The sequence below is a fragment of the Protopterus annectens genome, chromosome 7.part0 (assembly GCF_019279795.1).
Source record: "Protopterus annectens isolate FY-2018-M chromosome 7.part0, PAN1.0, whole genome shotgun sequence".
Taxonomy (NCBI): Eukaryota; Metazoa; Chordata; order Ceratodontiformes; family Protopteridae; genus Protopterus; species Protopterus annectens.
In genome coordinates, this window is record NC_056739.1 from 385,184,933 (window position 1) to 385,209,982 (window position 25,050).

The following is a 25,050-nucleotide window of genomic DNA, read 5'->3' on the forward strand; positions in this document are numbered from 1 at the left end:
TGCCTGATTTCTGTTTCTGTACCATTTGTCTGTTTTACACCTGTGACAGTATGTTAACTATTTAATGAATGAAACTGATACATTTAATTCACTCTGATGAAGACTGGGATGTGAAGAGGTGAAACTGCATGGTGAATTTTTATTGTCTAATAAATTGGTGCGGTGTTTTACAACAAGTTTGTGGATTTATTTCTGAAGTTACTAGTCGAGTTACCATTGTGGTACTTTTTTGTGTTATCTGAGACAACTCTGCTGTGTGAAACATGGACATAAAACCATTCATTCTCCCAAAAATGAACTGAGGATTTCTGTACTGAATATAGGTTCACTAATAGGATACAGTTTAGAAGTGGATGACATGATGGTAAAGGGGAAAGTGGGTATTCTTTGTATCCATCAGGCAAGGTGGAAAGGTAACACAGTGACATTTCTTAGCCTGGAATCCAGAGTCTACTATTCAAGGGTATGAAAAACTAAAATTGGTGCGGGAATTGTGGTGAGAGAGAAAGAGAGAGTCTTCTAAAGACACTGAGAGATGTCATCAGAATTACTGACAGACTCATGACAAATAGAATCCATTGTAAAGACAGAACAGTCTTCATTATCTCAGCATATCCCACACAGCAGGCTGTGATGGTAAAGTAAAGAAGGAATTCAGGCAGCAGATGCAGGACATCCTAGATAATTCAGAATAAAATGAGCTGGTGTTGATAACGGAGGACCTGAATGCTGATATTGGGATAGATAGAACAGAATATGTGGATTGTCTGTGTCTACATGGGCAGGCCAGCAGGAATAAATGAGAGGTCATTCTAGGCTTATATATCGCAAATGACTTAATGGTGGTCAACATATGGTGTGCCTAGGGAGAGAATATACCACAAGACGACATACAAGAACATTCAGCATGCATGCATAACAGGTAGACTTCTTCCTAGTAAGTAAGGGGCACTGGGTAAAAATCAGAGATTGGAAAGTCATCCCCAGTGAAATGGATGGCCCCATAAACTAATGGTGGCCACTGTCAGCTGCAAGCAATATCAAGAGAAAACTGTATAATGTCAACATTTAGCATGCAGAAGACCTGAAAGTTGACTAGAGAGAAAACAAGGGAGTACAAGGAAATACATAAGGCTCTAGCACCTCAGGAAGAAGAAGACATAGTAGAGTTAAAAGAATGGCAAGATATCAAAACAGCATGCTTGACCACTATAGAACAGATAGGCAGCCAAACCAGTTAAGGAAATAAAGTGCAGAAGGAAAGCAGAACTTTGAACAGGTTGAATGCAGAACTCCAGGAAGTTATCAAAAGAAAAAAGAAGCATATGAAGAAATGGAACATAGAAAAGACATATCAGGCTAAGAAGAAATACTGGTTGGCTAATAAACAGGCTGACAGAGAGAGAGACATATGATAAACTTTACCACCTTCTGGAAAGTAACTAAGCAGATGGTGCAAAGAAACTTTATCAGGTTCCAAGGCAATAAAAGAGATAGTCATCAGATGACATACATATGGGTTGCCAACGACAATCTGCAGTGCAGCCTATGAAAAAAAAGGAAGGACTCACCCTAGTAGAAGTGCAGATATGCAGCATTTCTAAAAAAGCAGGGTCAGACATTGCCTTATATTCACGGCAGAGATCACCTTTGAGTAGTATGTATGAAACAGAATAAAGTGACAATGATTTCACACGATCTACATAGGACACATGCTAAAGACCTTGAATTTTCCTTGTGAGGAACATTTGTGGTCTCTCCAACTGCTGCAGGTGCTTGGAAAGGTACATAACAAAAGGGATGTTGTACTCAATTCTTGACCTGATGATGGAAGAGTAGAGGGAGGTTATGCCTTTTCTTTTCTAGATGCAATGCTCTTAGTTACAAGATGAGCAACATAGAATGCCCTTCTTACCATGGTGGAGACATGGTGATGAATGGTAAGGTTGCTGTCAACCAGTGTGCTTAGATGTCTCACCACTGAGTGCATACTTATAGTGTTACTATTGATGTGGTAGTTAGCAGAAGCAACACTCTTAAAAAAAGGGGTAATATATATTTTATGCATTGAGATGAAGGGCATTTTTGACACCAATCATTTGTTTGCATAAGACCCTCGTGTAGGATGTTTACATCATGTTGAGATTCTATGAATGCTCCCATTTTGGAGTCATCAGCAAACTTTGTCAGCCACAGACCTTAAATTTTTGCTTGTACTTCAGAGAAATAGACTTCAAGCAGTAGAGGTCCCAGGACTGATCCCTGTGGAACACCAGTCTAGGAATGTGCTTGGAATAGCACTGACAAACATTAGTGACCACAGCATATGTCATTTTCCAATATAAATGCATAATGGAGTACTTGGTATATAGACAATGACATTTATGTATGGTGTGGTAACTAATGAGGCATTTAGAAGGGGAAATGATCAATTTCCATTAAATTCATGCCTAAGAACAATCAGAAAATGTGCATGTATCGATCAATAGGACATCGAAATGTGTAGGATCCCCTTGAATGCTGGTTGTTGTGTGTCGGCATTTCAGCCAGGGCTTATGTGAATGATGCAGTAGCATACAATTGTCCGTTATTTGGTATTTTTTTGCAGCTGCAGTTTCTAAAGTCTGATAAAACTAAACGGACCTCGGGCATGTAACAAACATTAGTTTTAGTGTTTACGTTTCTAAAGTACTTTTACTAGTTAGAACTCGTCTTGTGAACAGAACTGAGGTGTGTAGAGTGAATTAATAGTGAAATGGTGCATGTTTGGGGTACCCTGCTTAGCTGCAGGTGCGTAATGATAGTGGTGAGATGAGTTGATCTGGCTGCAATTGCAAGTAGTGTTGTGGTGCGAGTGGACCTCTGTGATGCTGGCTACCTTCATGTGGTACAGAGGCTTGTTACAATAGTGCAGTGTTAATTGCCACATTTGCACATTGTAACCAAAAGCCAGCCTGTCTGGACGTCATTCATGTATGATCCTTGGACTTCTGGTTTATATTTTGGTGCTTAATTGGTAGTTGAGTGTTGGCGAAGAATATTTGTAAGGAATGTTAAATTTTTATCTTGTATTGACAGGTGCTAGGCGATTAACAACAGGTTTAAGTCTTAAATGTGGAGTGGTGTGATGTGGGTAATGCAGGCTTCATAATGGATGAACATTGTAAATAAATGAGTTATAGGTGATGTATTTTGCAAGCTCTGAACAGATTGGGAGAGACGTTCTTCAAACATCTACTGGTATGAAGTCACTTTGATATGACTGAGTTCTGCATGGCAAGATTTTGATAAAGGTAAGAGACGTATGTTTTAAAAGAAAAGTCTACAAAGCTTTTTTGTCTTCAACCTTCTGTCTGTTCACACTGTTCGATACTGCCTGATACAGAAAATGGGCAGTTCAAGTGATAATTCAGGTTAGCCTCATGCAAGAGTTAATACATTTATGTGGGGATACATTACCCCTCAGTAGCTTATTACTATGCTCAGAAATGGTTGATATCTATAGTCATGACAAAGCATTTTGGAGAAAATTTGGGCACAGTTCTCTGGACAACAAGGGGATGAAAGATGTAAGTATTATTACAGATATAGATTTATATATGTTGTGATGTGTTGTGTATGGTCTTGAAAATGGTGGGACAAATGGATATGCTTGAATCAGAGGTTGCTCCGCGGACACTGTAAAGGTACACTGCCATTGTGATAATAGTAATGTATCACTGTCTGAGTTGACATGACACCAGAGCAGTGATATCAGTCAGCCAAATATAAATATTATACAACGTAATAGGTTTTAAATGCTTCCACTACTTTAGTGGCAGAACACTGACAATAGGAGGTGCAGGTGAAGGGAAAAGACCAGTGAAACTCATGGCAAAGGGATAGTATGCAATAATATTACATTATGGCCTGAAGCTTTAAAAAATAAAATGCATTGATTTGTAATTTATGTGGTAGTCTGGCAAAATCTGCAATGACGTTCTGTTGTAGTTATTTTCCCAGACTGGGTTTAAATAGCAGCATGACCATTTGATCACTGCTGCGCAATGCGTGTGGTGGAATGAAGGACTACTTTGCTTGAGACTGGTGATTGGCGACAATGCAAATTATTTGCTTGATTTATGTGAGAGGCAGTTAAACATTCCTATTAAATGTTTACAAAATCATGTAGAAAAGAACTGACAGTCAATTGTAGGTGACGCTTAACATGTGGACTATAATACACAGTGAAAGATTATTGCAACATGCACAAACAATAATGGTTTATAAAGAAATCGGCAACAAATACCTACTGATAGGTAGTAAAATAAAGCAACATAAGCAATCAGTGTGTCATGGGATTTTTATTACACAGTATAAAATACTAGTTACAGATTCTCACACATAATGTCACAATTCAATATGTTCTTACTGCAGTACTTCAAAAGTGTACGGCAACATCACCAATTTGTATGCAGAATTAGTTTAAATTGTTGCAGGTCAGTGCAGGTTAACTTCTGTGTGAATCACGCGTTCCAACAGTTCTCCTCTGTGTTTTTGGCTGCACTTCATATTGCTTGTCTGTACTGCGGAAATACAAAGATTAAAACATTACCCTGTTATCAAATCAGGCATTGCAACATATTTGGCAAAACAAGTGGCATGACCTCTAAGCAAACAGCATGTAAAACCTGGAAATTCTAGTACGGTGAGAACTGGGATCAATACATTGCAGTTGTAATAGTCTCATAAGGACAGAATGTTAAAGTGACATCGGCGTTTGGTTATACAAGAATGGTAGTCGGTAGCCAATTAATGGCTGTCAGCAGAAGTGCACTCATGGGCCATGAGCACCTAGTGTCATTCTTCACAGCTGCTGCACCTTGTTATGAAAATGAACTGACATAATCACTGGGTTGTTGATGTTGGAGGAACAGGAATAGCTGCATATCTGTGGGTAATGGTGTATGGGCATGTCAGGGCTGCGTTACTACACTGCCAATGTACTTTGCAAGAGTGGGCATTTTGAAGCCAGTGTAAAACACAGCAGTATATTACAGGTGCAGTCCAAATCATACTGGAGGCTGACAAATGGATTAAGTGAGGCATTTTGTCCAAGCAAGTCAGTATTTCCATAGTCAGTCCATGCAGTGGCATCTAGTATCTGATTGAGGGAAATTAACTTTGAAGACCATGTTTTAAAAAGCCTTTCTTTGTAATTATTGACATCTAAGCGTTCACCAATGCTCCAGTGGTTTCTGGGATTACAAAAAGGAAAGGGAAAAGAAAAAGCAGAATTAAGAGTAACAGATAGTGATGGGTGTATATTTATAAAGAGAAGTGCAGAGAGCAAGCGTAAGTATTTGGAAAACTACATAGTGGAATGAAAACAAAATATGGAGCCAGACACTGCATAGTCACTTGTGAAAATCAGAGTGTAGCATGTTACTGTTGTGATGTAGTATATGTACTCGTTTTTGACTGTGATTGTGGAGCATTTCTGACCGGGGTTTCAACATATAATTGGCACTTTCTGAAACAGTAGAACTTTCCAGTTAAACTGCCAAATAAAATATATTCTACAAATTTACAGAAAAGCCCTACACATGTGACAAATTACAGGGAACACTACTGTAAGAGTTAACTGGCCAAAAAGCATACATTTCCAATAACCATGATTTTGCATAATGCTCATTTTTTTACATAGCTTAGACATGCCCATCACAAGTTTTGATAGGGTGAAGTACTGAAGATTACATGAAGTATGCGATACCTTGGTCTTAAAGTACTACTTAGAAACACATGTGAATGCAGTCATATAAGTCCATTAAAAATATTCTGTTTACAGTCTAGTTAAAATTTCTTTGCTATACGGCCTAAGAGGAAGGCCTGAGAATGGGAGATGGAAAGTTTGCCAGATAGTGTGTTTTCAAATACTATGGAGCTTGGATCTACATTTCAGGACAGGAGGAGAATATGATGCAGCAAAGAAGTGCCCCACTGTCAGGAAAGGCTAGAACAAGGAAACAGTACATTAGTCAGGTCTCCAGCTGTGAGCTGTCAATCACAGCCGATAACAACTCAAATTACCCTTAGCCCTTTGACAGCTATGGAAGGTAAGTGTGAAGGGAGAGGGGAGATAACTTGGACTACAATTCATGCTTTACAAAAAACAGCAAGTTAGCCTTTCATAAAAGAAGTTGCAATAGAAAGCACTTTGCAAGTCTGTTCTGTGGCATATGAACTGTTTGTATTTTAAGTAGTCATTGAAAAGGAAGAAATGTTACTGAAAAGTAAGTGATTGCAAGACAGCAGTGTATGCATGTAAAATCAATGCAGTGACAGGAGCTTTAGGAAGAAAGAGGCCTGCATGAGGTAATTTTTACAGACAAACACTGCACTGTGGGATACCTAGAGGCAGATTAAACAATTAAGATCACTTCAAGATCCTAGACACCCATGTGGTCAGATTCAGAAATTATCTGTAAAATATTTAAAAAACAGTAAATAGTCCCTGTGTGGTGTTAAAATGTAGGAAACACTAAATCATGAAGAACAAAAAACATGTTTTTTGAGTCTGTGGGAACAAAACTCCTTTAAAAATAAGCCGGTCTAAAAGTAAAGCAAAATTATCCAGTTTCCCTTCTGTTTGATATTTCTCCTACCTGCTTTGCTTTAAGGGACATCACCAGCTTTGCTCAGTTCCCTAATGAATGTGACCAGTGCCATATTTTATATTAAACAAAAATCTTCAAAACTCTGCTGCTCTGTGGTTTTGAGTCTGTTTATGCTGAGCTTTCATTTTGTAGTGACACATGTAGAGTTCCCAAACAGAATCTATCAATCTCAAAGAAATCAAATATCTGTAAGATAATTCCATGTTTTCTCTAATTGTTTGTACATCTGGAAAGAAATAAAAGTGCCCCTCATGGTTACCTATACAATATAGCTTTCTAAACCCTATACTAATACTTCCATCTCCTAATTTTACATTGAAGTATTAGCAGATACCTTCTTTCTTATGGACTGTCCCTCCCACCACCCCTGTTACTGGACTGATATACTTCTCCATGTTGTGTTCCATGTAACCCCCCCCCCAACACACTTGCTGTATTCTTTTCAGAAATGCCATTTTTAGGTGGGTAAACTTAACCAGGTAAGACCCACAAATATAAATGAAGAAATAACTTGAGTGCAATATTGTTTCATTAGCCTAAACACTAGTTTCCATAAATGTGGTCAATGTCCAGCTCTCCATGTGTCATTTCCTCAATCTTGTTTCCCCAAATGCATGATTACCCAATCTGCACTTGCTGTTTTAACAATGAAATCGTTAAACTGCAGTTCATTCTGCCAGTGTGTTAGCCCCTTGCATGGTGGTTCTTTCCCTATGGTTGAGTTGCTGTGCAGTTAATATATTTAGATAAGAGTGAGTGGAGGTACATGGGGAAAGAAACTCTTATCTGCAAAAACATTGTTATACTATTGTGGAAATGATGTTTAGTAGAGCTATGTTGCTAACTCTGAGCTTATGTCTGTAAATTATACTTTTTGAATTATGCCTTATGAATTTGGAATGTCTAAATACTTTGACCAAGTACGTATATACACATTTATTTTGGTCACTTCATAAATATTAATAAAAAATGAATCACTGCCATCTGGAGTGCACATATAAAGCTAAATTAAAGGTATAAGGTTTTGTCATGAACAAACACCATCACTTCAGTCTGAAAACATTGCTGTGCTTGTGACAAAAGCCTGTAACTTTTATTTATGATTAAGTCTAGACTCAATATGACAGTAGTTCATTTTTCATTAATTTAAAACTTTCTTTTGACCAAAGTTGGTTTCCTTATCACTTTTTTTTTACTTTTCATTTAATAAATGGCAGACATTGGTGTTGGGTTGCTAAGTGTTGTTGATGGAGACAGCATGGAGAAGTCTGTATTTGTTGGAAACGTGCTGCATTTAGGTTTTATGAGAAAAACATGTATTAAAATAAGCTTCAAAAGAAAAAAAAGGCATGCAGGAAAGTGGGAGACAGAAAAAAACTGACTAGGCTAGGAAGGACTACTGGTTGGCTAACAACGAAACTAAGAAAGAAGTTGCAGTAGCAAATAATAGGGCATCGGAGACACTGTACCAACGTCTGGAAAGTGATTCAGTAAGGGGTACAAAGAAACTATATCAGGTTGCAAGTCAAAGACAGAAAGATAAAGAAGATTGTCAGACTCCCTTCATAAGGGATGCCAGCAACAACCTGCTCACCAGCCCAGAGGACATCAAAGGCAGATGGAAGGAGTATTTCCAGCAGCTTTTGAATGAAGAAAACTCCACAGAAGCTGAACTGCCCCAGAAACAGCCTATGATGAGAGAAGAAGAGGAGCCCACCCTAGCAGAAATAAGAACTGCACTAAGTAAGATGAAGTCAGGGGAGGCAGCAGGCTCAGATGAGGTCACAGCCGATATGATAAAGATGCTGAGTGAGATAGGGGATAAATGGCTCCTGAGAGTACTAATAGCAGTGTGGAGAGAAAGGCATATCCAAGATGACTGGAGAATAAGCATACTCGTACCAGTGTACAAGAACAAAGGGGACATCCATAACTGTGGGCAGTATAGAGGCATCAAACTCTAAATCAATAACCAGTTACTTTTAGGTCTCACTGAGCATTTTTAAAATAAATAAAACTCACAGGTTGTGACTGTTACTCCTTACTGGAAGCAACTTAAAAAGTTTATTTGAGTGGGGAAACCAATTGGAGCAAAACCTACACATTTGCTAATAACAGCCAAACCCAGGGACACAGAAGTTATTTACAAACAGTAAAAGTGCTGCAAACTACCATACCTGAAGTAACCTGGCTGACTGATTTTCCTGGGCTAGCTACAAGGCACCATATTTAAAATCCAATCCTCCCAGCAAGGAACAAACTGTCCCCAGCTAAGTGTGCACACCAGTAAGTACTGCATTTACATATATTGCTTCTAAACTTGTTTTTATAAAACTGGTTTACCTTGTGACATTTGTCATATTGCCTTTATTTTGTGTCTGTTAATGTTGCTTAATCCTGTAACAGTAGTCATACTGCTTTTGTTTTGTGTATATTAATGCTACAGACTGATGTGGCTGACTGAATCTACCTGACTTGCTATGTGTTAGAGTTTACAAATGAGGGCTTGTTAAAGGATTAGCTGATGTGAGTGTTTGCTAAATCACAATTATTTGCCCATAAAATAAGAGGATTCTTATTTTATAGAGAACTAGTAGTTTACAATGTTTTACTGGTAGCTGCCTACATCTAGCAACACTGGCTTTAGTCAGATAATAGTTGGTGTGTGACTGCTGCTTTCATAAGTGCATAAATGTAATTTGCAGCATCTATGTTTTAGCTACTAGCATATACTTGTTTAATAAATTAGCAGATGTGAATGGGACTCTGAGTTAAGGCTGCCGACAGAAAGTGTTCCCTGTTCTGTCGTCCACCCCCCCTCACTCAGTGCAGCCTTCCATATCCTTAAAATGATATCTTGCATGCTCCTATTACTCAAATAATATGCCCTAGACTTCCTGGTCTTGTATAGAGAGTGTGTTACTCCATATTATATAACGTGCGGTAACAGCTGAACCCTGCAAGCACTTGCATAGCTACTAAAAAGCCAGTATGTTTTTGCTTGAATGAAGGACACTTGGTTTTCATTTCTTGAAAGGCTGTCCACTGTGTGCGAGTTATTAATGCTGTCATTGTTGTCTGTCAACCAAACAGGAAAGCTAACTGAATGCCAAACATTGTACTTGTGTTAAATGTCTGAAATTCAGCATAGTAGCTACAAGGTATTAGGCATTGTGTAACTAACTCCTTATATTCTAACTCCAGTACATTACTTTCAGCCTCCTAATATTTCTAATATTTCTTATATTTTCTCTTCCCTTACAGAACAGTTTCCACAGTTAGCTTCACCCACAGGAGGTCCCCTCAATTGCAACCTGAAGCTGTTTTAGGACAGCATCAACCTAAACATTTGAGAATAAATGTTTCAAAAGTAAATGTACGTACCATCAGAAAGAATCAATTATTTTTACTAATATAGGCAACAACCACTCCACATAGCTAATGTGGATAATATCCTTAAGCTTTTAATCTGCTGTAAAGGTGGTGTACACTTGCAGGGACAACTGGCTTGACCCCCCCCCCCCACAGTGTAGACTTGGTTCCAAGCTATACCCCCAGGTGGCAGCATTACTTCTAAATCAATCACCAGTTGCTTTTAGGTCTCACTGAGCATTTTTAAAATAAATCAAACTCACAGGTTGTGACTGTTACTCCTTACTGGAAGCAACCTAAAAAGTGTGAGTGGGAAAACCAATTGGAGCAAAACCTACACATTTGCAAATAACAACCAAACCCAGGGACACAGAAGTTATTTATAAACAGTAAAAGTGCTGCAAACTACCATACCTGAAGTAACCTGGCTGATTGTTTTTTGCAGCCCGCTCCCTTCGCCCTGGCTATTGCTCAGGCTCACTTCGCTCCCCTACCCTGCCCCCATTCCCACCCACCACTGACTCAATTTCCTTTATAGTTAGCCACACCTCCTCCACCCACTTCACTAGCCAATCATACAACACACCCACACCTCTTTAAATCCCCATCCCCTTAGTACTCACACTCTTACACCATTCCTGTAGTCTTTCATCACCCTCTTAACTAACAATCTCATCTATCTCACACTACTCTAATTACTAATACACCTACTATTCTTAATATACTATTTATTCTTCTCCTTTCAACTACATTACTCTTTCTCTCAGTTCTCACATACTATCAAAGCACTACTGTTATACACATCGATTCACCCACACTCACTTTATCTCTAAACCACAACACATCTACCTTTACTCACATTTTCCCCTCCCTAACTTCACCATTATTGCCACACATAGATTCAAATACTTCCTTACACCTAAACAGCATGTCGACCACAAAAACAAATATCCACACATGCACCCAGTCTCTCCAATAATCAATTTCATATTATCCAAACTGTTACTATCAGGAGATGTCCACCCCAACCCAGGACCTAACAATTTTCCACAAAATACTTTCAATACGACTACCACCGCTGTGCTCTCTTCCACTTCTCCATGATACATTACTAATACTATTCCCCAAAAAAGACTCACCCTCTCATCTATAAATATTCAAAGTATAGTTAAAAAAAACAACACACTTCATGCTTGGATCTCTCAACATAACCCAGACATCCTTGCCTTGTGTGAAACCTGGTTAAAACCAAGTATTTCTAATTCTGAAATTCTTCCTCCAGCTGCAATATCCTCAGGCATGACAGACTTTCAAAAAGAGGAGGGGAAGTCGCAATCATGTATTCTAACTGCCTGACTGTCTCCCCTATCTCTTTTCCCATATCTGACTTTCTCCCAGCTGAGATAATTTTAGCTGACTTTAAACTTAGCCACCATAAAAAACTTGCTATTGCATCAATTTATATCCCTCCTGGAAATAATGTCCCTATTTTAGAACACATTCTATCCTGGATATCTAAAACTATCCCTTATGAAGCCATCATACTAGGAGATGTCAATATTGACTGGCTGCAGATCAATAAAGAATCACATTCTACCTCTCTCAACCTGTATGGATTCACACAGCTCATCTCTTCCCCTACCCACCTTCATAAATTTTCCTCTACTGGTTCACTTATTGACTGGATACTAGTATCTCACCCCCAACATTACCATAATCCAACTACTCTACCAGACACATTAGGTGACCACTTACCTTTACTAGTTCACAGAAACTCTAAACACATGCATAAAGCACAACAATATAAGGTGACCCATGATCTATCTAGCTATTTTCCTGACTCACTAAATCACCTCTTCTCTACTATACACTGGTCCTTTCTCCTAATCTCACTCTCGATGAAGCAGTCCTACACTTCAACAACACCTTTCTATCCATCCTCAACTCCCTTGCCCCCACTAGGAAAACTCGCATTAAATTCAGATATGCCCCATGGCTAACTAAAACTATCCTTACACTCATGAAGACCAGAGATAAAGCTTGGAAAACTTGGAAAGGCAGTAATACTTCTTCCAACCTTATCTCTTACGGGGAACTTAGAAACAAAGCAAAGAAACAAATCAATCTTGATAAAAAGAACTACTACCAATCCTCACTTAACAATCCCTACTGTAATCCTAAAAAATTCTGGAACACTATCAATAAACGTCTCTCACCTGGTACTCCTACCCCACCCACACCTTATTCTGACAAGACTCCTCTGGAAATAGCAACCCTCCTTAATAAGTTCTTCATTGAAACTATTAAAAACTTCACTGTAACTAACTTCTTCACCCGCACCTCTTTCAATCCCTCTACATCTTCATCCACCTCTGAGCCACCTCTCTCACCCTCACTCTCATTCTCACTATCACCTGTTCCCACCTCTTATATCAGTTTGCTCTTAACTAAACTAAAACCTGGTTCACCCTCAGCTGATAACCTTCCTCCATTATTCCTTAAACATGCAGCTGCATATCTAGCTTACCCCATATCTATCCTGATTAATAGATCCATAAAAGAAGGCGAAGTCCCTGAAATTTGGAAGACATTTTTGTAGTACCTCTTCATAAAGGAGGAAACTCCACTGAGCCAACAAATTTTAAATAGCATCAGCCCTCTTTCCGGACCTGTCAAAAGCATTGGACACTGTACCTCATACCATACTTCACCATACTCTCTCCAACCTAGGCTTCTCAAACTCCACCACCTCCTGATTCTGTGATTACCTCAGTAATAGACACCAGACTGTTAGAGGGAACTCTTCCTACTCCCCCTTTCTAGAGTTAGGACAGGGGTCCCACAAGGATCAATATTGGGCCCTCTCCTCTTCAATGTATTTACCAATGACCTTTTCTCATCCTGCACCCAATCCAACCTTATTCAGTATGCTGATTACTCGACCATCATCAACTCTGCTAACAACATAGAAAACCTTCAATCCCTTACACAAAACTCACTCCACTCAGTTGAAACCTGGCTACAATCCAACCAACTCCTGCTAAATGCAAGCAAAACTAAACTACTATTTTTCCTACCTACAAATCTGGAACATGCAAAACAGAACTTTTCCATAACATCCCTTAATGGAACTAAACTTTCTGTTGACACCCAAACAAAACTCCATGGAGCAATAATTGACGATGAACTTAAATTCAACCATCACATTCATAGCTCAATAAAAAACCCACCAAAACCTAGGTCTGCTTTACTGTCACAAAAACTTTCTTCCCTGTGCATCCAGGCCATCCCTTGCCCAATCCCTGCTTCTACCATCCCTACTCTGTGCTTCACCTATTCTTACCCATATACAGAAGAACCTAATATCTGAACTAGAAACCACATATAACAAAGTAGCCAGATTTGCTGCAAATCAACCTTACAAATCCCTTCACTGCCTCTCATTAAAGGCTTTACACTGGCCTGAATTTTCCAACTTACTGCCTCAATCCCAACTCCTTATAGCCCACAATATACTAAACAATCCTAAATCCTGCCCATCCCTTGCAAATTCTCTGACACTTTATACTCTTCAATGCCCAATACTAATCAATACTTTCTTGAAGTTCATAAGCCAAACAAACCCTTTGGGAAAATACTTTATTGTCACTCAGTTGCAAAAAATTGGAACACACTCCCATTAGCCCTTAGACTACTTAAAGACATAAATGCCTTCAAGAAACAGCTTAAATCTTTTTTTCCTATCAAATTGGATATGTTCATGCTCTAAACAAATACCCAAGAAACATTCAGGGATAAGAAACATTCAGAATTAGTCCAAAATGACAAAAAATACACCGAACCCACAGACATTGCCAACATCCTAGCTGACAGGTTCAGCGCAAACTTCTCCCCCCCCCTCCCCACCAAAAGGGCAAATATCTATCCCAGCAGAGTGCTGCCCCCCTGACATCTCAGATGCTCAGGTAAGAGCCGCCCTCTCCAAAGCAAAAAACACAGCATCAATGGGACCAGATGGTGTCCCGGGCTGCGTCCTACATGAACTCCAAGAAGAGCTAAACCCAAACATAAAACTACTGTTCAATCTCAGCCTTACTACAGGATATGTGCCCAAAGAGTGGCGTACAGCAACAGTGGTCCCTCTCCATAAAGGTGGTGCCTCAACGGATCCTGGAAACTATCGCCCCATAAGCCTGACTAGCTTGGTCTGCAAAGCTATTGGAAAGGATCATCATGGACCTCATAAATAAATATATTGGGGACCTACAAACACTGGATCCTACCCAGTTCGGCTTTGTTAAGGGCAGATCCTGTCTCTTAAACCTGGTTGATTTCTTTGAAACAGTCACCAAGGCCATTGACGAGAGGAAGGTGGTCCACACAGCCTACCTGGACCTCGCAAAAGCCTTCGATACAATACCCCACTCGGGCATTATAGATAAGCTCACCAGCTTAAATATAAACCCCTATGTCACTAGATGGATTGCAAACTGGCTCAAGGACAGAACCCACATGGTTAGAATTGCTGGAGCCATGTCAGACTCCAAACCAGTTACAAGTGGTGTCCCACAAGGCTCAGTCCTGGGACCTCTCTTGTTCAGTATATATTTCTCGGAGGTACAGCCCAACACGGAAGGACTGTGGCTGACCAAGTTCACAGATGACTGCAAACTGGGCTCCATAATCGACTCTCCAGCCGACACAAGCATCCTCCAAAAGGGCCTCATAGAAACAGACAACTGGTGCCAGAGCCATGGCCTCAAGCTAAATGCCAAAAAGTGTATAGTCATCCCCTTTGGCAAAAACAAAGTGCCCACAAATTACCACATAGGTGGTAATCCATTAAGTACAGAAGAAGTAATTAGGGACCTGGGGACCCAAGTTGATAGCAATCTCTCATTTGACAACCACGTGGCCAAAGTGGTTAGAAAAACATTTTATATAGCCCACCTAATCATGAAGGGATTCACATCTAGATCAGGGGAGGTCATCGTGCCTCTTTACTCATCCCTCATCAGGCCCATAATTGAGTACAATGCCCCTTTTGGGATGTACCTTACCAGACACCTGCAGCAACTGGAAAGACCCCAAAAGTACCTCACCAAGAGGATCAAAGGGCTAAAACAGATGCCATATGCTGACGGTTAAAGAAACTCCAGCTCTACTCAGTGGCATACCGCCTGTTCAGAGGCGATCTGTGCCTGACGTATAAAGCCATGTCCAACCCGGAATTAATGGACATGCTGCACCTCAGAAAATCCAAATCCCATCGAACCACGCTCGAGAGACTTGAACCTCAGCACTGAAATAAATAGGACATGCTGGAGGGACAGATTCATAACCCAGAGGCTCCCTTCACTCTGGAATAAAATCCCAGTCCAGGTTAGGCAGAGTCCCTCATTGACTCTCTTCAAGAGGAATCTTGATGAGTGGATGGGAGATCGTAGGTTTACCCCGGGTATCACTTCTGTGTCACTGTTAGACAGAGGCACAGTATACTAACCTCGAAAAAGGGCATAGCAAAATAAATTTAAAATGGGTGGTGAAAGCCAAACACATTCTGGCTAGGCTTATAAATGCCCTAGGGCAGATAGCCTAGTATGAACCTATGAACCTAACTTAACTGTATCTCTTATAGCTCTCTCTCTTACTACTACCTGCACATTTTTTCTGTCATATTCCATACTAGTTAGCTCATGTTACATTCAATTCCCATAATCCCTTATTACTGTTCTTTAATTTATTTAACTTCCAAAGTTCACACAACTTTATCTGTATATTTACTTACTTCATGCCTAGTACCTTAGTCTTACCATATTTCTGCTTAGTTTCTTGCCATACTATGCGAAAATTTATTGTATTGTATTTCCACCCATTCTGTATATTCCTTTATTGCATGTTATGTAATTACCTCAGAAGTATGTATACTTAAAATGTGATCTGTGTTTATCTTTGTTGTTACTATTTGTTTACTTAAAACGTTTTTGGGAGCTTTTCTCCTCGGGTCTCTGTTGAAAAAGGGCTTCTAAGAACCCAGACAGACTAACCCGGTTAACAAATGTAAAAATAAAATAAAACAATAAAGTTCTGGAGAGTGTGATTAATAAATGTATACGGAGAGTAGTAGAATGTAAGATGGGAAATGAGCAGTTTGGATTCAAATCAGGATGCAGCAAAATTGACCCAATGTTTGCAATTAGACAGATACTTGAGAAGAAGCTAGAGATGAGGAAATAGTCCAACTGGGCATTCCTAGACTTATTGAAGGCATATGACAAGGTCCCAAAAAAGCTGACTTGGGTCACTGCTGCCATAAAATACATTTTGGTGGCGCAGACATTTCAGAGAGATATGGAATATTTTCAGTAGCAAAATACAATTGACTTAATTCATTATAAGGTACACTATTTATTAATTTACTCTTTTAAAGACTGCATTTGCCAGGTCAGTCAGGGAGTAGGCATAGGGATAGTGAGTCAAAATGTAGAGTTCTAATGTTGATTGAGAACTTAAAGTAAATTATGTCTTCACAATGAATATGCAACTAACTTTTAAAATGAATTTACTTAAAGCTGAATCCAGGCAAGCTGGATATAGAAATATAATTCTGAAAAAAAAAATAGTATTCTGAAATACACATTTCCTGCCCTCTTTAGGCAGACATGTAGGTGGACATTTATCACTGTCTCCTTGGTGTATATTATTCCTGTAAGTATGGCTTGATTTAAAAATACTGTAGAAACTTTATTCGATTTTTATGCTAGTTAACAAACTTAAGGAACTCAAAGGACGCACCAGTCTTCATACTTTTGTCTCTGACTTCATTTTGAAGGGTTGTCCAGCAGGTGGCATCCTATCATCACAGTCTTCTTTAGAATTAAATGTTACTAAGGCAACAGTATTTCTCTGAAGTTTGAGTGCATTTCAGAAAATCTGTCTTGTAAGATGAAAATTATGTCAACATTTTTTTCCAAATTATGCCACTGGAATGTTGAGCAGCAGGAGACGTTCTTAACAGTCAACTTTGAAATTCACAGAAATGGGAGCCCTTTGCTATACATCTCTTAATAACTATATACATAGACCCACATTGTTACAATGAACAGGTGATTATAAAAGTCTGATAACAGATAAAAGAACTACTCCCTCAAAATAATGAACAATTAATTACACCCACCTGTCCAGAATCAAACTAAATTGAACAAGGTGTCATTAGGATTCTTGCTTGTTCATTTTAATGGATTTATCCAATTAGAAACAGCTGGGTTTGATTGATTCTCTTTGTAACCCTCGCCGCTTTGTCCCAGTTATGCTGTCCTTTTACAGTGATTTAGTGGGTTGGGCATAGCCTGGAAATTCTGTAAGACTACATATTCATGCAGAGATTGCCATTTAATCTGAACAAAGTAGGCTAACAGGTAATGTTTATGATGTACAAATGCAACCAGATGGAAACTTCAACTTCCCCACAATATAATTTCAAATGCTGTGCTTAATTACAAAATTAAGTATATAATATGGATTAAATACACAAAGTCAGATCTTGAAAGCTATATTACATTAGAAATAACAGAGGAGACATGCCTGTTATGTTGCATGCAACCTTAACGTGTGATGAAGTACTTACATTTGGTAAAGTAGATGCAGACAAGTACCGTAATGTACAAAATTAAATTTGATAAAGGTTATGCATATGTAAATATCAGGAATATGCATTACAATACTTACATATCTAGAAAACTATACTTCTCATATGCTAGTGATGTACCCACATGTTGTATGTATTACCTTGAGTCAGCTGAATAGCTTAGCCATGAGATAAGTATCTGTGGAATGCCTTACTATGACTGTACAACAGTTTCATGTCTCTAGTTCATCCTATATTTAAAAAGTATATTTATTTATTTATTTATTTATTTATTTCAGTTTGATTACCGGGGAAGTCCACTGGGCCAAGAAGTGCCCATTTTCAGTGGAGGCCTGGGGAGAAAAGCTCCAAGAACAGTATAACACAATATAGGTTACAGAATAAAAGCTCCAAGAACAGTATAATACAATATAGGTTACAGAATGCAAATAGAGATTACAAAGTAAAAATACATACAGTATAGTTTGTAAAAACAAGTTGGGTTAATACATTTGAGAATTGCAGAGAACTTGATGGCAGATTTTTTTTTTTTGAATCAATATTTATATGCTTACAGTCACTTAAAGTCTGTTAGTTGTAGTTATTTTGAGAAATTAGAATAAGTATGAGAGTATAGTGGAGTAGGAGTAGGAGTGCTTAGTTAGGGGTCGCTATGGAATTTAAGTGGGGTGAAAGCAGGAGCATTTCCATTTGGAGGATAAGTGAAGAAAAAGTTGAGTTTTGAAGGATTCAGTGTTGGGTATAGTCCTAAGTGAAGCAGGCAGAGAGTTCCATTTTTTACCTAGTGAGAAGGAGAGTAAAAGCTGGCCAGCTGGTCGTTTCGGTTTACTAATGGAGATTAGGTTTTGGTTTTCGGATCTCAGTGATCTGTTAGGGATGTATGGAGGAAGGATGTCCTTTAAGGCTGGGCATTTATTAGGGGAGAATATTAGTTTGTGAGCGGTGGTTAGTTGTAGATAGTCTAGGTGTTTAGGGAGTTCTAGCCAGTTCAGAGAACAAAGGCTGTGGCAATGGTGACTTGATGTTTTGGATTTGGTGGCAAATTTAGAGATCTTATTATAGCAAGCTTCGAGCTTAGAGGTGTTGGTAGCAGACAAGTTGGTTAGGAGAGGGGCTCCATATAGAAGGAAAGGTAGGAGGAAGGATGTTGCCAGGGTATCCTAGTGGAGTTTGAAAGGAAGTTATTGTTCCTACATAGCATACCTAGCTTTTGGTGGGTTTTCTTTATGTTATGTTGTATGTGAAGATCAAATTTGAGGTGTTCGTCTATGGTGATGCCAAGGAGTTTTGCAGAGGGGACCACTTCAATGGCAGTGTTAGTTTGGCTGAGAACAAGCAGGATGTGTACCAGCACAATGTTATCTCTGTGTACAGGTAGTAACGTTTTCCTTAATAGTGTAAAATAGACACTTTCAAGGCTTCACTTCTTAAGTCATGTGTTTTGTTAGGAAAGCAGGATGCCTGTTTCCTTTGTCTATGGTAAGTTTCCTATGCATTTTGTTGGAAATGTGTATCAGGGTTTTCACTAGTTTCGGTATGGGTACATTTACATGTGTTAAACTGATATACATCTCTCTTGGTCAAGGTGTGACAACATTTATGCTGGATTTGGTGTTATCTCAGAATTAGGATAATGCAGAAATAACTTTCTGACCTTGAAGACTACAATGTGTTCTACTATTTACTTTTAACAGTGAAAATTTTGGAAATAACAAGATCTTGCGCATCTTGAAGGGAGTCAGTCTGCATGTCCTCATTGGGCAGAATTGCTGTAGCATTATGATCAGGGTACATCCTTGCCATCAGCAAGGACTGATCCAACAAACTTTCAGTTGAGACCATCTACTGACATCCTGCCACATGATATTTTTCAGTTTTCATATATAGTTAAACCCTGCAACTTAAAAACTCCATGAAAGCATTTTGAGCATGAAGTAGAGCCATCTACATGCTTTATGACCTTGTCAAACATGAGTACTTATCAACATGGCTCCAGAAGTTATGGTTAAGAAGTAACAATAATTATTTAGAGGGACTGATAATGGTTAAAGTATTGCAGAATATGGGGAAACTCACAGAACAAAAAAAGGCAGAACTGCAGAGTGCTAAAGACAAAATAAGGGACTACCTTGATAATATGCATTAATTTAGAAAGAGTTTTGTTAAACAATAATTAGAGAGGGAAAGGTAATAGATGAGAAGAGGCCAATAATTAATTTGGACTGCAGGCTAGAGATTGCCTTCCCTATCAAAGATTGATATCAGAGTATAGGAGCCCCCCTTATTCATTTTTCTTTGCCTAAGGGAAAGACCAGCTCTGGTAGAGTTTTTAGTAGAATCTAGAATAAACGCTGCTGTTAAAAAGGGATCATTAGTAGGGCATATAAAATATTGCATGATAACTATAGGAATCAATCTGAGGAGGTTAGAAAAGATTGGGAAGAGAGAACGGATAAAAATTCACAAAGAAACAATAGGATGATATATCTATGCCTCCCAAATATGCAACAAACTTTAGAAGATTTAGGATTTTTGCTTGGAAGTGTTTGCATAGGTATTTTATACCCCAAGCAGACTCCAAAGCATTTTTCCTCAGGTAGATTATAAATGTTGGAGGCATAGCTGGCTTTAGGCACCAGCGAACCCTGTGGTCGCTGGTGGCCCCCTGTTCCTGGGGGGCCCCCAACCACAGCAAATTATGTTATGATATTTTGTAACTTGTCTGTCAAATCAACAAAAGCTAGTACAGCAGTCTTGTAAACTAGATATAATAACTCTTATCTGCATCTCCTTTAAAACGCAACAATATCTCTAGCGGCAGTAACAGTGTTTTATCAAGTAACAGGCTTCAAAATTCCATTAAATATTTTACCACTGATGTTATGTCACAAACCCTACTGGTGGACATTATCTTCACTAAAACTAACATAGCCAGCATTATGTACCTGCAATACCCATGGCTGCAAGGGGGCCCTTTAATCATCCTTGACTGTGTGGGGGCCCCACAAAAGCTGTTGCTGGTTGGGGAAAAATGAGGATTAATAAATTTATTAATTTCATGATTACTTTCCTTAACCTGAACATGGCTGTGATGTGACCCTTTTAAGGTAAAGCTGATAATGAACATGAGCAAGACTGAGCTCAGTGCATACCTTGCATTATAAGAAGAGCTGATGCTTCCAATCTTCAGGAATGGTTTTCTCTTTCAGGGAGTTTTATAAATACTGTCAGAACACCCTATTCTATAACTCAACTTTTTTGGTGAAGAATTCAACTCAGTGCCATAAATAGCAGAATAAAGTCTCAAAATCAAGAACACACTTTAAATATTACTTGAATTCATTTAAAAAGTTAATAGAATAACAGCTATTGCATCAACATGCATTTTTGGACAATAAGAAGTATAAAACTATGATGTCTGGATTTAATGATTGTAATTCTGAATGATTTACCAGTAAATCAAACTTTTTACAAATGAGCAAAATTATGAGGAAAATCAGAGAAGGTTAGTGAAATCAGGGACAGTGACATATATTCATTACTCCTCAATGAGGTTAATAAAAGTGACTTACACCTGCTGCTGTTTGTTGACTGCTAAACAGCAGTCATTGATATGGTATAGCACTATCAGTGTTGCACAATGTATTGCTATTTGCTGAAATAAGTACAAAAGTAATATTACTATGACTTATGCTTATGTGTGTTTGTAAAAAAATCACTGATTTTTATCTGTGCACACACCCAGTAATGCTAGAACACACATGTTATTCTTCTGGGTATCAGAAAAATACAGCTAACAAGTAATTATATTTCAAAACTAAGGCAAAGCATTCAGACACTTAGATGTTCTAGGATTCTGGTGGCCCATACTCTGTGCAGACTGTATAAATGGATACAGGTGGCTCCCTTAATCACCCTTGACTGTGACAAAATTTGTTGCTGGTTGGGGAAAAATGAGAAGAAAAAATGTATTTTTCTGATTATGCTCTTTAACTTGAACAGTGTTGTGATATGACCCTGTTAGGATAAAGTTGATAATGACCACTGCTTTCAACTAAACCCATTCTAAAACTAGCCCTGCTTAGATGTGTGCGTACAGAACACTATTATAGATTGTGTGTGTGGTGGTGGTGGGGGGGGGGGTTGTGTGGCTATTACTGCTTTAATCTTCATTACAGTCAAACCTTAGAGGTGTACATAGGAGGTCAGTATAGTTTATGTTTGGCCTAAGGACAGTGTGGTTATTGTTTGTTTTACTTTTCTAACAGACCTAACAGGTGTACAAAAAAGGTTACTACAACTTCTGTATGGACAGTGTACTGCCTAGGAGCAACAATGCACAATACATTACTGTAATCATTTTTTTCACTTTCCTCACAATCATACATCAGGCATATATACTAGTGGCTGCCTTTGGGGCTATGGGTGAGGAGTAAGGAGGCATGCTATGTGTATGTATGTCAGCAGCCTCTTAAAATACATGAGTGTGGCAATTTGTACCTCTTTTCATCCCAATCTAGCACCAGTGGGATACCTAGGCAGTGACTCTTTTTTGGGGGGAGGTTATGGAGGCATGCAGTATTGTGGGAAAAAACTGTGTATCCTCACAACAATTGGCTTGTTTATTGTGCGCTACTATTGTCAGCTTTGACCATTTAGTCTTGGGTGCAACTTAATACCTTTCTTGAAAGACAAAATGAAATAAAAAAAGACTGAAATTCTTTTCTTACTCATGATTTTAATGTAGGCCACCATTGGATTAAAAGGTTGGGAAATGCTCTAAATTGCATCTCAGAGCATCTATAACCCTATAGCTTCTTGGGCCCTGGCTTTTTTGTGTTATTTCTTAAAAGATTACTACTGTGCTATCTTGGTTAGGAAAGGTGTGCTCAAAGGATGCCAGGAAAAATAAAGCTGAACAGAAACATTGAATTTCTTTCTTTGATCATAATTTCTGTTTATGCCATCATTAGACAAAAAGGTTGTGTAATAAGGAAAAAAATAAAACTGCTTCGGAGCATATAGAAAGTTATGGTGTCTTGAAAAAGCTGAAGAATAAGGCAAAATGTAAGAAAAGAAAGAAAAAAGCAACATGCATAGTATGGGGAGCCCAACATGGGGGGAAACAGAGGAGAGGACTGGAGGGTGTGAGGGGGTCTGAAACAGTAGGCCTAGGATGCCATTTCACCCATGTCCAGACAGTTACATAGAGTTGCTGTGATGTATCATTGTTGCAACTATATGCCAGTAACTGTGAATGTCCCTTTGTGAAATGGGCCAACATAGTGTGGTACATTGCTCTGTTGTAATGTAAGAGCATTGGAGCTACACATCAGACTGTGTGTACTATTCCTAAAATCCTGCAACATGAACTAAAAGGTTGCTTAGGAGGGGTGGCACTGACAGGGCAATACTTACACTGGAAATGCCAAAGGGGACCCCAACGTGACATTTGCTGGGGGCCCCCAAAATGCTAACACCTGCCCTGGTTGGAGGTGTGATAGGGAGGAGAGAGGTAATTGGGAACATATTTTTGGGGAAATGTAATGAGTTGGCGCACTTTAAAAATTTTCTGCAGGCTACTCTGTCAGAAATACTGGGTGAGCAAACTGGAGCAACTAAGGAAGTGATTTTTTTGAGTTGTGATAGAGAATCAGAATTACCTAGACAATAAATGGATCAACAATCCTTAGAAGAAAGTTTTTTCTCTCATTGAGACTTTAAAGATCTCCACATCTTCTTAGTACTTGGAGAAATTACACAGATTTTTTTGTTATGTGTAACTACCTCTCTCTAACTCTAAGTTATTTTCATTTTTTTTTTTCATATAGGCCATATGTACATATTGTATATAGTTTGTCTTTGTTTCATTTGTATTCTAGTAGAAATTATGTTTTGTCTTTTTGAAAATGAATAAAATATTTGGAAAAAAAAGAATTACCTAGACAATGTATGCCTTTGCAGAGTTTAATTCTGGTGGCTGTCAAAAACAGCAATTGCTAGAAAGTGGAAATCTAAGTTTAAACTATCTGTACTAGAATAATTGAATATAGTAACAGAGATAAATGAACTGGAAGTGGGATCTTTAAAAAAGGGTAGGACCAAATTACATAAAAAAATGGGACTGTGGAAATAATAGACGCAGAAAAATATTATGGAGGAAGAAAGAGGTTTAAGGGAAGGCAGGAATTGAATGAGCTATGTAATACCTGACTGACAGTGACTGCATAGAAGATTATATGTGATGGATTATGTTTGCAACTGAAAACATGCCAATATGATTTGTTTTCATTTATATAAATGCCTATTTCCTATGTCATAAGTGGTAATTCAATAAAGATTTTTCTTGTTTGAAAAAATATGGCTTCAGAGGTGTGCACCTTGCTGTTGCTCAGAATTACTTTAGGATATTGTCAGACTGACTTAATATAACAGACGCTGATGCAGTGAGCTATCTTACCAGTGCCAATAAATGCCCTCTAGGTCTAGCACAGAATGTCTCTAATGGCTCTAATACTGCTTGCCCTTTCTTGCACAAGTAAGACTGCAGTGCTAACAGTGTTTTGAAGCACAATCTCAGAAAGCCCTGTATGCAGGCACTAAATGAAATGAAGACATTGTGCAGTGAGCCAGTAGACTTAAAGTGTGTTAAAATAAGGATATCTGATATTTGCACATATGCACATAACAAACTGTAGTTTTCCTTACCGCTGTTATTTATATCCAAGTACTGAATATCTGAACATTTGAAAACTTATTGTAACACTTGCAAGCAATTTTCAAGACAATAGGCAATGGTGATCTGTTACATACTGCTCACGTGTCCTCTACTACACACCTCCTTGCACTCTCTGATACACTCAGCAATAATGACCCTATTAAACACCTCTCATTTGTCCTGCACTACATTTCCCAGCATTCTTCAGGCTACTCAGCAATAATGATCCTTAACATATTGCTCTTCCATCCAGTACTCTGGATGCATCTGAATGTACACAGTGCTCTGATTTTTGTTTGTTGCTATATGACTCCCTCTGTCATATCTGCTTGTGTATATGTATGCTGTTGCTGTTGGTATGGCCCTGTGTGTGCCTGAGAAAGAAGGGAGGTGCTGTTGACCAGGGACTGCATCACCCATTTTCCTCACCTTCTAATTAACAAGTGCAGAATTTTTCTGCAGCTGTTTTTCCATAATTTTTAATTTCTCGAGGCTCTGTTATCATTTATTTCTATATACTTATTTTCTGTTAAGCAAGGTAGTATGCTGATCACACATTGACCCATTTTAGCCACGGCATGAGTGGTGCATTGCTGAAAAAGTATACAACATAAGTATAGTGTACACACACAGCTGGTTTGCTCCATGCAATATGT